Raw genomic sequence first — 17,171 nt, forward strand, 5'->3', positions numbered from 1 at the left:
GACATCAGCCGACTCTCCTGCTTCGATGGGGTCGAGCTCCGTCTTGCATGAACCACATCTTGTCGAAGTCAGGGACGCTTTGCGTAATGAGGATGAAATCATCTTCCAAAACTTTAGCTACCGTGCCATCAAGGAATATGGCACCCATTATCCCGTGACTGGATATTGCACACCACACAAATCACTTGAGGGTGAAGAGACTTCTCGATCGCAAAATGCAGATTGTCAGTCCCTCAAGTCCTTCAGTTCTATATATTGACGAACCCGTCCAAATAAAAGTGGACTTTGTCGCTAAACCAAACCATACATGGACATACTAATTCCCATTATGCCCCGAGGCCAACCGTGCAGTCTGAACGTCCCAACGCAAACCGTTCAGAAGTTATGACGATTTTATTTAATATAATTCAACAATGGCCACCCTACATTTACTTACTGGCATTTGGCGTAAATCATGAAGGCAGAGAAGTCAGTAATGTCAGAGTTGGTGTGTAATATCGTTTAATAGTTTACTCATCTTGAGTGTTAAGGGGCGATCCGTTATTATTACTCAAGAGGAGATAAGCTTCTTGGCCAAGATCGCTTTCACTGTCGACTACAGGTTTCGGTAAGCGTGGTTACCATCTTCAGATCTGGATAAAAGGTTATTACACGTCTCCTACACCGTTTGTGCAAGTGCTCTTTCTAAAACATTGCCAGGTACGTGTGGGACGAGCTCAACGTGGCATCGGCACGTCGTGTTTGTATTGGTTCAAATGGTTCAAATGGCTCTGAGCACTATGGGACTTAAAATCTGAGGTCATCAGTCCCCTAGAACTTAGAACTACTTAAACCTAACTAATCTAAGGACATCACACACATCCATGTCCGAGGCAGGATTCGAGCCTGCGACCGTAGCGGTCGCGCGGTTCCAGACTGTAGAGCCTAGAACCGCTCGACCACACCGGCCTGCGTTTGTATTGGTGTTTTAACCTTAACGCGCCGACCCATTGTTCAGCTCGTACCTCACTTGCCTGGCAATGTTTTATAGAGAACTTTTACACCTGGTGTGGGAGACGCGTTATAATTTTTTGTAGAGATGCGCAAATGGTAACCATACCTACTGAAAGCTGTAGTAGACAGTAAAGGTTGTTTACAAGCGATATTAGCTAAGAAGCTCACCTTCTCTCAGGTAATATAACTTACACACATTAGTCTATTATCAGTTAAACTTAATGGTACACTTTGTACATTCAGCACAGACCATGTGTCACCTTCTGACTCTTGATTCCTTGTGTCAGATTTTTGACGTTACTAGCTGTTATCCGCGGCTGTGTTCGCATACCAGACTTACTTCTGTGAGGAATATCATAAAATAAATAATATCTATACTAATAATGAATCTGTTAAACCTTAGTGTCTGAATGTTTGTCTGCTTGAGCGCGCTAATCTCCAAAATTACTAGACGAATTTCAGGGAGTTTTCACAGAAAATTTGAACCTAACTTGGGGTAACGTACAAACTTAATATCATGAGAATCGGATCACGGGGAAAAGATATCGTACTTTAAAGTTTTACGTAAAATCGTTTGATCAGCTTCGTAGTTCGGATGTTTAATCATCATGCCGTAGTACACAAAGGGATCAATGATACCCCTGTAAGCTTCTTTAATTCAGTCACACATGTACACTTATGGAAAAAAGCGCAACACCATAAAATAATTAATACAGAGTAGTGAAATTTCAGGAATACATTTGTCGAGGAAATACATGTGATCGACATTGTACGGTCACAGATTAACGTAAGCCCGAGATCAGCCATTGCAAATGTGAAATGCTGGTACGTTAATAACCGGTGAAACCGCCAGAATGTTGAATGCAAGCATGCAGACGTGCCTACACTGCGTTGTACAGGTGCCGGATGTCAGTTCCTCGCCTGCTGCATCTACTCGTTCAATACAGGGACGGTTGATGTTGGTTGTGGATGATACCGGACTTGACGTCCGATAATGTCCCACGTGTGCGCGATTGGAGACAGATCTGGTGATCGAGGAGTCCAAGGCAATATGTCGATACTCTGTACAGCATGTTAGATTACACGAGCCGTATCTGGGTGAGCGTTATCCTGTTGGAAAATACCGCCTGAAATGCTGTTCGTGAATGGGAGACCAGCAGGTCGAATCACCATACTGACGTAGAAATTTGCAGTCCTGTATCATACAAAATCGCACCCCAGACCATAACTCCAGGTGTAGGCCCAGTGTGTCTAGCACGCAAACAGCTTGGATGCCGGCCCTCAATTGGTCTCCTTCTAACCAACATATTTCCATCGCTGGCACCGAGGAAGAACCAACTTTCATCAGGAAACACAATAGATCTCCACCCTGCCCCCCCCCCCCCCCCCCCCAGTGAGCTATCAAACTTGACACCATTGAAGTCGCAAATGGCGATGGTTTGTTATCAGTGGAAAGCACGCTACAGGGCGTCTGGCTCGGAAGTCTCCTTGAGGTAACCAATTTGTAATGGTTCGTTGTGTCACTGTGGTGCCATCTGCTGGTCAAGTGGTCAAGTTGCTGCTGCACGTGCAGTACGATGCGCCAGAACTGTAAGCCGAACACGATGGTCTTCGCTCTCGGTAGTACCACGGGGCAGTCCGGAGCCCGCTCTTCGTGCGACCGTGCATCCTGATGACCACCGCTGCCAGCAATCATGTACCGTGGCTACATTCCTGCCAAATCTTTCTGCAATATGGTAGAAGAAACATCCAGCTTCTCGTAGCCCTAATACACGACCCCGTTAACTAAGTGAGGTGATAAGATTGCTGACTTTGTCGTCTTAACGGCATTCTTAACCAACATCAGCTCAATAACTCCAATCTCAAAGGTGACTAATACTCACGACCATTTTGATTCTCACAGTGGCGCTAGCAGCGCCAATCTTATGTGACTGGTGCGAAATTTTAAAAAACACCATATTTCCGCGAGGTAAGCGGAGCGGTCTAAGGCGCCACAGTCATATGGACTGTGCCGCTGGTCCGGGCGGAGGTTCGAGTCCTCCCTCGGGCATGGGTGTGTGTGTTTGTCCTTAGGATGATTTGGGTTAAATAGTGTGTAAGCTTAGGGACTGATGACCTTAGCAGTTAAGTCCCACAAGATTTCACAAATGTTGGAACATTTTTTCAGATGTCTCCCATTTTCGTTCATGTTGCACAACTCTTTCTTGGTGTTGCGATTTCAGTGTTTTCGGGAGTTTATGTCAGTGATAGAATTAAGCAATCCAATGTTATTTTTGCTATTACAAACTAACCTTGAATTCACTTGTCTGGGATATGTGGATTTACTGATTTTACTTTGTGTATTAAAATTAACGACTTCGCTTTGCTTCTTTCGACAGGTTTTATTTATATTCTTTGCTAGGAAAAACGAACTACGTGATTTCGGTGCCTACTTGTTACATTTTGATTTTGTGTTTGCGAATAAAAATCCCTGGAAAATGGTGGCCTCATTCTGAAAGTTTGTAACATCACTCTTAATCACCTTTTATACCCCTAGATTACCATAAAATTAATCTTACATTTATGCTACAACACACACAGAAAAGGTGAAGTTTCATAACTCGGTCCCATTCCTGGTGATGGAATTTCAAACCCAGCAGCGTATTTCCCTGGAACTGCGGGCCGTGGGCGCTGGCAGAGACAGCTGCCAGTTGACTACTGGTGTCCGGCCAAGCGTCAGGATGGAAACGCTTTGCACCTTTGCAGTCAACTTTCGTAAAATCATCTATTGGTTCTTCTAAGACTTAAGTTGCTCAATCGGTGGAGGGGCAGTTTAGTGGCGACTTACGACTGCCACGCACGGTAAATAACGTGCGCCCCATGTCTTATACGATCAATATTGTCAAACATAAGTTATGATAATTACGACGATGAGCAATTACTAGAACACGTGTGTATTACCACTATTTCAGGATTGTACAGTACTTACAAAGAATAATATGTGATAGAGTCTGAAGAGTGCTGTTGAAACATCCCCTTAGAAAAATTATGAATGACAGTGCTAGTAAACCTCTTACGTTATTTGATTTTAAAACAGATGAGCAAAACTGAACGTACTCAGACATTTCTCTCTTTACTTATTCTGATCATCACTAAACTGACATACAATATTTTTAGTGCAACGCAATCTGACTTTCAGCAATTCCTACAAAAGAATGGCCCTGACTAACAATAACCTATACCTTTCATTAATCACTTACTTCACAAAAATCTTCGTTACTCGAACTACTGCAATACAGCGAGCGCCAATACTGCCAGCTAAATAAAAGATTCTAACTACTGAAGGCACTAACCACTGATAGGCGTACTTAGCAAATGAAAGATTTTGATAGAGTGTTCAAAAGTCATAATATATATATCAGTTCATTACATCCAGTCTTACAAATTTACTCTTTCTGATGGACACACGTCCAGATCATCCGCTCTCAAAACTCCGCCGTCTCTCTCCCCACATCCACCATTGCTGGCGGCTCACCTCCAATTGCGCAACGCTATGCGCTGTTCACATCAAACTGCCCAAAACTACAATAGCAAATATTCCAACAATGCCAACCAGCCACAGATTGCACACAGCACTGTCAGTGATTTTCATACAGAGCGCTAAGTGGCATTTCAACATAAAAACCTAAACAGCCAACTTACACTATTAGACTTAGAACTAGATCATGGAACTATAATTTCCTCTTCTTACAAAACAGCTGGAGCGCTGTTTCAGTCCATCTCTCGGACTCAGATTGTTCTTCCTTTCACAGAGAACAATAAACTGAGCAGTGTCGCCGCTGCGGTGAACAGTTTCGACCAACACACAGGCAGTAAAAGTAGGCATTTACGGATGGCTGCCGCAGCATGTTTGCAGCGAAATAATGTCTTTAAAAGAGCACACTGCTCGCTTTGTAGCACTGTAAATAGTGCAGAACTAGCACCATGTGGTCATGTGACCTTCCAATGCCGACGTAAGTCATTTCAGTCGAATGATGTTTGTGTGCCACTCGGTTGTATAGACTCAAAGCAATAAAATGGAATGATAGAGAGGAGCTTTCCGTTTAGACGTACCCGTGATCACACCGTTAATGAACTTGCCATATTTGGCGTATGAAAGCGGACTTTCCAACCTGTCTACAGGGAATGATGTACCACTGGCAGCCGTGTAATACACCATAGGGACAATGACCATAAAAGCATCCTAACCGACAGGGACTGGAGACCTTCTTGACGACAATTATTCGTTCCAAAGCCGACAGGAACTGCTGTTGGCAGTAAATGTAGGTCCTGTCAACCAGTTTCCGAGTGAACAGTATGAAGGGTATTCGATGCATGCAATGTACATTTGGAGTCGAACACAAAGCAAAAGACTGTTAATCACACCGATACATCCAGTGGCACGTATTCAATGAACCTAACAACACAACCACTGGAGATTAGCTCAGTGGACGCAATTAGTGTAGTCCGTCATGTCGTGAGTCCTTGTTCTCAAACTAAGCAAGATGATGAGTGTACCATCAGCACTATCAAGCTTTAATCCACAACGTGTGGAGCGTGTATGTTTCAGCATTTTCGGTGACGAAATGTTACCCTTTCTTTTATATCTTCACTTTCCAAGATACCAACCGTCGAACTCACAACGCTGCACAAGTGAAGACTGGAGGGTGAAAAGCTTCTAACAGGGGAAACTACCCATCGTACTCCCCTCAGGTTTAGTGGTAAAATGGCCCAATGGGTAGCCCGTCGAAAATTGAACACAGATCAAGCATGAAAACAAGAAGAAGGTGTAATGAACTCTGAAAAAAGGGAGCAAAATAAAACAGTGAATGGTCCTAGCTCAAGATGTGCAACATAGAGCGAAAGTCGATAGCCAAGGTGTTGTAGTTATGTGGCCACGGCATTGGACTACGATGGGGGAGATCTGTGTTCAATTCTTCCTCGTGCCTCACTTCTTTTCATAAAATTAGGAGCTGTCCGACCGTCATTGACGTGTGTATTCGCTGTAATCAGATTTGTGTCTTTGTCGTAGTGTTAAGTCCGTTTGCAACAGAGAGGTGTAAGGAAGGGACCTCCGGACGTACGTACCTCCTATTTGTTCTGCATAAGCAACACATGCTATGACTACTGCGTTCCGTTTTGGAAATTTTGACTCCTTTGTTGTAACACAGTTCCCACCCGTTTATTTGTTGTTTTCATTTCTGTGAGAGGTCTATGCGGCATCTCGCCTGTTCTCACATTCATCACTTTTACTTGCGACGGTAATGTATTCTTACATGACTCACGTTCCGTAAGTAATGTATGGTATGACAACTGCCAAGGTTACAGAAGAAGAACAGACATGCCAATGACCGGAGGGAAAGTTCATAATTTTGAGAAAAAATGGGGTAAAAGGGAGACTTGATCACGGATCTGCCGCTTTACAGTACAACACCTTGATCACAGAACCACGATGCTGTGGTTCCTGCAATTCGCTCTATTTACACATCTTTAGCTTGGACCGTTCAGTGTTTCTATTTTGCTTCCATTTTCACAGTTCAATACATATTCTTCCTGTTTCCGTGCTTGATCTTGGTTCAGTTTTACGGACTATCCACTGAGCCGTTTTACCAGTAAACATTAGGGGGGGTGCAATGGTGAGTTTCCCAAGTAAGTGTCAAATCTCACATTTTTCGGAAGAATGGCAAAACTATATATCTCTCCTTCCACATAACAGATTAGTGCCCAAAAAACTGAGATGGTATTCTGACACAAATCAGAAAATAAGTATTTTCTGAAGAACGGTCTAAGTGCATTAATGGTTCAAATAGCTGTGAGCACTATGGGAGTTAACTTCTGAGGTCATTAATCGCCTAGAACTTAGAACTACTTAAACCTAACTATACTAAGGACTTCACACACATCCATGCCTGAGGCAGGGTTCGAACCTGCGACGGTAGCGGTCGCGCGGTTCCAGACTGTAGCGCCTAGAACCGCTCGGCAACCCTGGCCGGCGGTCTAAGTGCATAACTACGAAACTGACTAGATCTTGTTACCAATAAGAAACCTTTACACATTCGTTCTTGCAGTTTGTTAGTTGGCTTGATTGCGTCCGACGAGTAACGCAAACAACAACAAATGAAACATAAGCGTGAAAAGCGGGCTGAAGATGAACGGTTTTTGCAGGCTCTGAGAACGAATAAGTTCTCGCTCCATTATGTCCCATACGTGTTGAATTTTCAAGAGGTATTTCTGGTCATGGTAGCTGTTGTACACCACGAAAAGCACGTTGCAACCCAGCATCCATATGTGGACGGGCATTTCTCTACTGTAAAAGCTCGTGACCTCGTCGTCGAAGAAATGCACGCCAATAACAACCTGTTCATTGTAGCGCGCAGAGGTTACTTTACTCTGCAGAAAAATCAAATATCACGGCGAATTACAATTGATGGCCGCCTGCACCATAAAGCTGGGATGGAGCCTTGTGTCGTGGGCGAAGGCACTCCAGAAAAAGTCGCTCACTAGATCTACGCTATATACTCGCATACATACAGAACCCATTTCAATTACTGAAGACAACAGAGTTCTGTTACACACCCCATTCAACTCTTTCATGGGACCAAAGTACCTGTGCTTGACGATGGCGTCATGTCAGTGGTAGCAGACATGATCTTAATCCCGCTGGAAGTAGACGGTTCCCATGGGGCCTTGGCACACAGAAGATGCTACGTGTGGCCGGATTCCGTCCTTCAATTATTTCGGTCGGCCCTACTACTCGCATAATGTGTCGATGTTGAACGTCCAGAACCTAGTCTAATTGCGATACATTCAAACAGGACCAACGTCCTGTTACATCGGAGAATGAAAAATGCGTCGAACACCTCTGTTGAGGAATGCTGCCCCAAGGGGTGTTGCTGCTCCTCGATAACGGACAACTACATATCGCAAACAAAATATGACGCAGGAGTTACGCCTATTAAAGTGGGAGACCTCGAGCACACGTCCTAGAGTCCTGAACTCTCCCCCATGTGATTATCACGCCTTCAGTCCGTAAAAAGTGGCCTTGAGGAGTGGACGATTCCTATCGGACGATGACCCGCAGAATGCTGTTACGGGCTTCTTCACGTAGCAGAACACATTGTTTTACGAAACGAGTGCTTCGGGGGAATGATTGTCTCAAAGCTCACGGTACTTTTTCTGATCGACATTCCGATTCTGGACTGTGGGGTCTTCGAACGGAAACTTTTTATCGCCCCTCTTGTGAGGAACAATAAGTAACACGAGATTTATCTCCTTCCAGTCATACACAAAAGAGGCATGTTTTGCAAGATAAGGCCCCAAAATCCAGATGTGATTAAAAAACTATTTATGGTATCTGTCAATAAGATTTTTTGAAATGAATAGAAAGACAAGATAAACCAAATCTCTTAATTCAGCAACAGACAACGGGATAAAAACGTCAGTGTCAAACAGAAATAGGCCTGCTCCTAATCTTGACTCACGTGTTAGAAGAGAAACGTGATGTCTAAGACAGAGGGCTTAATATTTCTGATGATAATGTTTACTCACATAGTTTTGCGTGATTCAGACTGTCACCGAAGAATATTTAGCAATCCGCAGCGTGCTTTCGCATCTCATTTTGAAATGAATTTAATCCAGAGTGCTTTGGCTCCATAGATAGTGTTACTCAGATCATAACTAAATAATGGCGTTATTTACGCACCGAAAAGTGATATGAATAGCCCGTTCAGAACGAGATCATGGACTAGTAATGGTAGAGTCACGCGTTGCTTTCGCCATCAAGGAGCCTATCTGTGAAAGTGAAATGTTAGAAGTGAGATAGGGTTGAATAACTTCTGTTTTTATCTACTGTCGCAGTAGCCTACTACAGCGCAGTGAACTTAGCAGGTTCATCGTTCTCATAACAACAAGCACTCACGTTGTCACGGAATTTATATCTAATACAAGGAATTTTTATTTGTACTGAAGTTACAGTTTCGCATTCAGTTTTCGTGAGAGATCCGGACGGATACAAATACTCAATACAGAAGTGTCTTACGAATAAAGTGCATTATTTGATCATGCAAGGCATTTTATTGTAGAATGTCACAAATTTTTTTTCTCAAATCTTCGTAAAATTTCAGTTCTAGCTATGAGTTCAATGCTTAAATTTGCTAGCGGTTTTTAAAAAAGAAAGGTTTTCATCATCCGTCAGCACTCATTCGTGAGTTCGAATTTTGTGCTTTTAACTTTTACTGGTTTAAGGAACAGTTGGGCAACGGTGAAGTTAATACACTGAATTCATCTTGTTTCCGTTTAAAGAATTACTTGACAATAGTTTAACACCAAAACTGCGCAGCAGAACAACGAGTGAAACTAAAATAAATAAAAATAAATAATAAAAGGGTCATATGTCTTGTGAAATGATTCGTCTAAATGTTAGAAATAAAATATGTTACAGAAATATTTGACTCACCTTCGAATGAAACCCGAAATCTTGTACAGCAAATGAGACGCGTTCTGTGTTTCTCCAATCTATTTCAACATTTCGCCAGTTTCTTTTCAGATTTCTTTTTACTTTCAATGTTTATTCGCCGGCCAGTGTGGCCGTGCGGTTCTAGGCGCTTCAGTTTGGAACCGCGTGACCGCTACGGTCGCAGGTTCGAATCCTGCCTCGGGCATGGATGTGTGTGATGTCCTTAGGTTAGTTAGGTTTAAGTAGTTCTAAGTTCTAGGGGACTGATGACCTCAGATGTTGAGTCCCATAGTGCTCAGAGCCATTTGAACCATTTGAACCAATTTTTGTTCAGAAAGCATGAAGTATAATTTATTTAAATATCTATCAGTACTCTTTTATTATTAAGAGTAATATAGATCAAGAGAAAGCAGAGACGTTTCAATTTATGCTGTAATTTGATTTTATTTTTTCAATGTGAAAGAACGAATTCACAATTTCTCCATCAAAGTAACTTCTTATGCTCAAAATAGTTAGACCTTGAAGACATGAACTTTTTTGATAGCTCATTTATGTAGTTGGCAGCCAGTATTGGTGAAATATTTCATTTTCTCCTTAAATCACTGATGGCGTTTTCCTTAATTACCGTGACAACTTTGAAAGAATTAAATCATTTTTGGAGGAACAGACCTAATGCTGGCTAATTTGATACGCCATTTATCGACTTTCCACTTTTAGTTCGGTTAAGAGAATTCGGACAGTTACTTTCCTCAAAATACTAGTTAATTTTTCTTAATTACCTTTATTATTTTTAAGGAATTAAACCTTACATTTCTGAACTAGACTTCACGCTGGTTCATTTTATATCTCATTTGTCCATTTCCGTCTGTTATTTATAAAGATTAGGACAAAAAAGATAGTGTGATCTTTTAGAGTGCTTGATTTTCGCTCCACTAAAACATTAGACCAAATATGACAGCTGTGGGAACATTAGATCATTCAAATAATTAATCGCAGTTGCGGATCCAATTTCAATGAACAGCACTGCAACAATCTTTTCGTGATAACGTAAAACCTTTTCTGTATCATCAGGGGCAGTTCCGACTTTTAGCTCAGATGTATTGATCCGGGAAAAACCAGCAACGTCGAAATGCCTGCAGTTCTAGTTATATTCTTCGTGTACTTTAGTCGAAAGCTCTACATTTTAGCTTTACATCCTTTGCAATTTCATATGATTGGCTTTCCCAGACCGTATCTGCCACACGTTGATGGAACAAAGCTGAAACGTAAGGAACTAAGTTGATGACTGCTTCGGTGCTGGATGAAATAAATCGATACAGTTTCGTTTACTTTGTTTAACAATGAGGTCAAAAATCAGCTACAGCAAGAAGTTTTAGCTCTCTTAATATTCCAAGTGGACACTTTAGAAAAGCAATTAAATACAATATCAGTAATTCTCCACAGGTAAATAATCTGAACAATGAGGGCACAAGCAACTATGAGCCGCCTTAAAAGGCAATAGAATAAAGAAACACAGTAATTAACTCAGCGCCTACAAGGCGACTAATGTGTTTAAATACAATTTTAAAACAGTTACAATATGTAGCTCGCTTTAGTTGGCAACCAATATGTGCAGAATTTAGAAAGAAATTTGGCAACTAACCGTGACAGCAGTCAGATTAAATTACCAAAACAAAGCGCATCAGAATATAACTATCCTTGTCAAGCTGCAAACCACGTTTCAAAACAGTTACCGAAGCGTTATATATTCCTCACATGGTCAATCTGCGGGCGACCTGCTATGTATGGTAACCGAAGAGAACTGCACAAGCAACATCGGCAATTAAGCACTTTATTGGACGAGCTGTTTCGTCAGAACTGAACTCTCATCATCGGATTTTATTATGCTTTTGAATTTTTACAATGTGTCATCCATGAGTGTAACAATATCGCTTCACACTGCATATGTACTTCCCACTACCAGGAAGATCACCACACATCGGTATGTCAAATGTAAAATTATTGGTACAAATATAAATATAACTATACTGCGCTGACTACAAGTTGTCAGGTTCACTACCAGCTGGCAACAGACCAGAAGGTATAAAGCAACTCTTGAAGAGGAAGCTTTAAGAAACAAGGCCCTGCTTTGGGCTGCCTTATAAAATTTTTAGTTCTTTACAATGTCAAGTCCCATAAGCAGTAAGAAGTTGCCTGAAGTTTTAAATAATACTCCGACAAGCACACAGAATTAAACCTTTATTTAAAATATACAAAGTAGGTCACATATTTAGTATTCAGGCAGTAAAACAAAAATTAAAGAATATACAAAAAAAGCAATCATCTAAAAGGCCGTCAGTGTGAGAGGCGACAAAAATCAAAATACAAATACCGTTTAACGCAGAAGTATGACAGAACAAGTCCAAAGCTAAGTAACAATAAACGTGAGGGGTACTTCCGCCAGAGGCACAGGATTCATGCAGTTTTATATACAATGTAAACACAAACGAAATGGATTATATACAATATCCACTCGCCAGCCTACTGCCGCGTCTATGCCGACAAGGCAATGCTCCTTCAAATACTAGACAGAACTTCATCAAAATTTAACAAGAAGAAACACACTTGCTTATTGCAGGAACAAGGGATAACCAATGCGCCCACAGTGGTCAGGTCCGCACAATACGGGGTGTCCCACTCAAGCTTCCTGTTTTCAGGGACGCAGGAGAGAAAAACCACAGTAGATACGACAATGAAAAATGCACCACATTATAGAGCACCTCAAAGAATTTGTCTTCCTGCGTCAGAAGCGCCAAATATCGTCGCCAGAGTGCACTATGGTCGCATGATGTGAAAATGGCGACTCCACAGCAGCGCGCGCAAGCAGCAGTGGGGTTTGCAGAAACAAAATCGCCGATTACTCTGCAAAGAAATTATCGTCGTGTGTATGAATGTGATCCACTTGATGTGGAAACAATTAAGGAATGGTATAAGGAGTTTCTAGCAACAGGAAGTGTTCTGAAACATTCTCGCGGTGCACGTTACGGAATTTCAGAATAGACAGTGGAGGACATCAGACAAACGTTTCTCAGAAGCCCTCGTAGATCAATTCGTCAAGCATCTAGGCAACTTGACTTACCTCGATCAACATTGCATCGTGTAGTCCACCAGCGTCTTCGTACGTGTGCTTACAAAGTGCAAATTCTGTAACTTTGGACAACAATTTGCTGCGGATATGCTCAACGTATTGATATGGATGCCAGCTTCCTGGAAGGATGTTTGATTTCATTATGCAGCGTAAGATGTGACCTATCGTACGAGAGTAGTGCATAGAATATTTGCACCATGCTAGTGACTTTTAGCTCATGTAGTGACATGTAAATCCAAATACGTTTCTAACTGCTAGCTTTCATTATTATATAGGAACTGCTTTACTGATGCTCTATAAAATACTATTTGTTAAAACATCATTTACTAAATATTGCAGTTGTCTTGTATCGATAAAACCCTCCCCAGTGAGCCGAGAGGGCTCAATGAAAGTAGCTTTGGAATCTGAATCGAGTCAAGTAAGTAATAGCTGGTGGCTTTATGAAGTAACCATGTACATCGACCGTCAACGTATAACGCTTAAACGGCCATTATTTGCGTCTGTTTTGTATCAAGTTATACGTAAAAACGTAGAAACAGGAATTATAGTTTTATTTTTGTTTGTGCCGGTGAGGTGTTATCTAACTAATGTTTACCAGTTGGAGTTTAATCAGTATATATTATAAAAAAAAGGATGAATGTATCTTTGTATGTTCCACATCTCCTCCTAAACCAATTGACCGACTTCAACCAACGTTGGTACTCATGTCACTTAGTGGCAGGCAACAATTTCTGTGGGAAGCGGGAACAGCCTACCTATCATAGCTCAAAAAAATATGACGTCATAAACAGAGATGCGTGATAAAATGCCGCTTCATGCGTGAGTTTTTAGTAGATTTATTCTTTGCTACTAATACACTCCTACAGTCGAGTCAGCTGAAGGAAATCTCTGTAGCCCGCCAGTGCTTCTGACAGATTTCATCGGCCTGGGTGGCCGAGCGGTTCTAGGCGCTACAGTCTGAAGCCGCGCGACCGCTACGGTCGCAGGTTCGAATCCTGCCTCGGACATGGATGTATGTGACGTCCTTAATCTAGCTAGGCTTAAGCAGTTCTAAGTTCTAGGGGACTGATGACCTTAGAAGTTAAGTCCCATAGTGCTCAGAGCCATTTGAACCAATTTTTGGAAAGATGTTTATTCTCAGATGAGGCAATCTTTCATCTATCAGGAAGGGTTAGAAGGCATAATGTTCGGATTTACGGTTCGCAAAATCCGCACGTTGTCATTGAACATGTTCGTGATTACCCTAAATGAAACGTCTGGTGTGGGTTAATGCACGACAGGATTGTTGGACCGTTCTTCTTTGCGGAGTAAACAGTGATTATGTCAGTACATCTGGATATGTTGGAGCAGTCTGTGTTCCTTCAGATACAAGACTTGCGACGCAACATCATTTTTCATCAAGATGGAGCTCCGCCATCTTGGTCAACGGCTGTTCGCACGCTCTTCGATAGGAAATTTCCAGTCGTTGGATCGAACACAGAGGACCCATTGCCCGGCCATCACGTTCAGCCGACATTACGCCGCTTGATTTCTTCATGTGGGGATTCGTTAAGCACCTCGAGTATGCGACCAAAGTGGACGATATTCCTATGATGCGACTTCGTATCACTAATGCGATTGTAACAATAACAGAGGAAATGTTACAAAGAACTTGGCAAGAAATTGGATATACACTCAATATTCTTCATCCTGGAAATGGTTCACATGTAGAGGTATATTGATGATAAATAACTACTTTGAGATGTTCTACAAAGTGGTGCATTTGTCATTGTCGTATCTACTGTGTTTTTTTTTCTCCTGGGTCTTTGAAATCAGAGAGGTTTGAGTGGGACACCCTGTATAACAGCGTAAAGTGCCTCGATTGTCAGGATAGCAGAACCTTATGGCAGAACAGAGGTTTTCCCAAATTCAACCCCTCTTCCCAGGGCCCGATATTTGTAAAGCAGATGTTCAATGTAGTTTCCACACTGTTCGTGGCTGAAATTAAAACCACCACAAACTCCCTGTCCACCAGGCAATCCAGCGTATTCCTGCACTCGGACTCATATTTCATATTCTCGACTGGCCGCTGCCCAAGCAGGAAGCAAACAGCAACTTCATACGGTGTGGCTACTCCCTTTAAACGGTCAACACTTCTGCCTCGACACTCCAAGCGTATCCAATTGCCGAAGTTAATTCCTCGGCCGTTAAACGGAGCTGTCGGCAGAACGTTGCCCACAAGTCACAGCACTGCAGCGGACGCACAGCCAATCCTTCGCTGTAGTTCATACGCGAGCATTTTTGAACACGAACTATTACTCTGCTGCCGCTGGCGGGACGCCCGAGACACAGTAACCATACAATGCGCCGAAGAAGTTACGCTACAGAGGCAGGTATCGATAAAGACTCTCGCAGGGCTCAAAAGCCTCCGAAACGCCTCACAAGTAGAAATCTGAAATGTTAGTTATTATTACGTCGTGTTTTTATGTATACCCATATTTTAAACATACAGTTATGGAAACGGCCTACCAATTATACTTATGCATAAACCGTTCTTTTGTTTCAAATTCTTCAATTACAACATTTGCAGTTTCTTCAGGAATCCTTTATAGGTATAAATTCTTGTTATGTAATTTATATAACATTTGACCTTTACCTGATATCGTATCTTACATACGAAATGTGTAAGAAAAGTAATCAAACTGACAACAGTGCGAGCAATTTGGCAACGCTTTTTGTTCTATTTGTTTTGACAGATGTCTTCAACCCTTCCAGATTCTCAGTCCGAGTTTCAGCTCCGTACAGGACGTGATTTTTGAGAGCGACGTCAGCGAAGCTGTGTTTTTGTTGGGTGTTATGAAAAGGGAACACAGGATTGAAAGCGACTTTTGGCCACAAAGTTTCACTTTAAATTTGGGGAATATGCAAGTGTGACGTTTGAACAGTTGAAACAGGCCTGTGGCGAACATTCCTTATCAAGATAACAAGTTTTCTGCTGTCAAAAAATAATTTTTAAAGGCCGAGAACACGTTAAAGATGAACCTCTCTCATAGAGACCTTCAACTTCAAAAACCGACGTTAACGCCGAACGTGTGCTTGCTCTTCTGAGGTCAAACTGGCGTTTAACAATAAGGGCAATGGGTGAGCTGTTAACCTTAAACACTTACTTCGGACATCAAATTTTGACAGAAGTTTCGCACATACGAAACATCTGTGCCAAAATGATCCCGAAAAATCTCAAAACTGAGCAGGACAATCGAAGAAACGCGTGCTTTGATCTCCTTGATAGGATTACCAATGACCACGAATGGTTCAGTCGTATGATCGCAGGCGACGAGGAATCCTGGATATCTGTGTACGGTTCTGAGACAAAGCGATGACGTGAGGATGGCACACTCAGACCTCTCCTCTACCGAAAAAAGCTCGAATGTGCGAATCAAAGATCAAAACAATACTTATTCGCTTTTTTTATCAGCAGGGGTATCGTGCATAAAGAATTTGTTCCTCCAGGACCAACTGTCAACCACCGAGCGAGGTGGCGCAGTGGTCAGACACTGGACTTGCATTCGGGAGGACGACGGTTCAATCCCGCGTCCGGCCATCCTGATTTAGGTTTTCGGTGATTTCCCTAAATCGCTCCAGCCAAATGCCGGGATGGTTCCTTTGAAGGGGCACGGCCGATTTCCATCCCCGTCCTTCCCTAATCGAATGAGACCGATGACCTCGCTGTCTGGTCTCCTTCCCCAAAACAACCCAACCAACTGTCAGCCAAGTTGAAAATACTGCTACAGTTGTAACGTTCTTTTATTTAGGACACGACCAGTTTGGGGCTCTTATACGCCCATCTTTCAGGTGTCATAACTTGGTGCTGTGACTCCGAGCACCGCGGTGGACGAGTACAACACGCAGTGTGCTACCAGATAGCGCAGAGTTACGACACCTGAAGATCGGCGCATAAGAGCCCGAAACCGGTCGTGTCCTAAATAAAAGAACATTACAGCTAAACGGTATTTTCAACCTCTGGTATAATGCTGAGTTACTGACGGTCCTCCGACAGGAACGTTTGGGTCAACCAAGTTTTCTACAAAGATGTCCCTGAAAGGCTCAGGATGCGGGTGAATCGAGTCGATGTTGCATCATGAGAACGCCCCAAGCCACTCGGCCACTTCCATCGAGGAATTTTCGGCCTCGAAAGGCAGTCCTTCTGTTCCAAAGCACATCCCCCATCTCCATGTATTTGATATTAGTCCTTGTAATACTTTTCTTTTCCCGAAACTGAAAAGTCTCTTAAAAAGACGTCATTTTGCTAGTCTGTAGAACATTCAAAAGAATGTGATGGACATTTTAAATGCCCTACCAGTTGAAGCGTTTCAATGTTGATACCAAGTCTCGGAAAAACGACTCCGCCTGTGTACAGCTGCCGAAAGGAACTATTCTGAAGGTAACAATATTGTTGCGGGAAAAAAATTAAAATTTTGGTAGATAAAAAGATCAATCTCATTACTTTTCTTACACACCTCGTATGTCAAGACCACACCAGCTTCCTGATCTCTCATGTCGATTTTCTAACAGTCTCTCTCTCTCCCTCTCTCTTCTCCG

General features: G+C 42.4%; 1 protein-coding gene across 1 annotated transcript in view; it reads left to right on the plus strand.

The window, feature by feature from the left end:
- The window catches only part of LOC124800375, a 108,266-nt gene that overhangs the window by 27,347 nt on the left and 63,748 nt on the right, over positions 1 to 17,171 (plus strand). The gene's annotated exons all lie outside the window — the stretch shown is intronic.

The sequence above is a fragment of the Schistocerca piceifrons genome, chromosome 1, assembly GCF_021461385.2.
Source record: "Schistocerca piceifrons isolate TAMUIC-IGC-003096 chromosome 1, iqSchPice1.1, whole genome shotgun sequence".
Lineage (NCBI taxonomy): Eukaryota > Metazoa > Arthropoda > Insecta > Orthoptera > Acrididae > Schistocerca > Schistocerca piceifrons.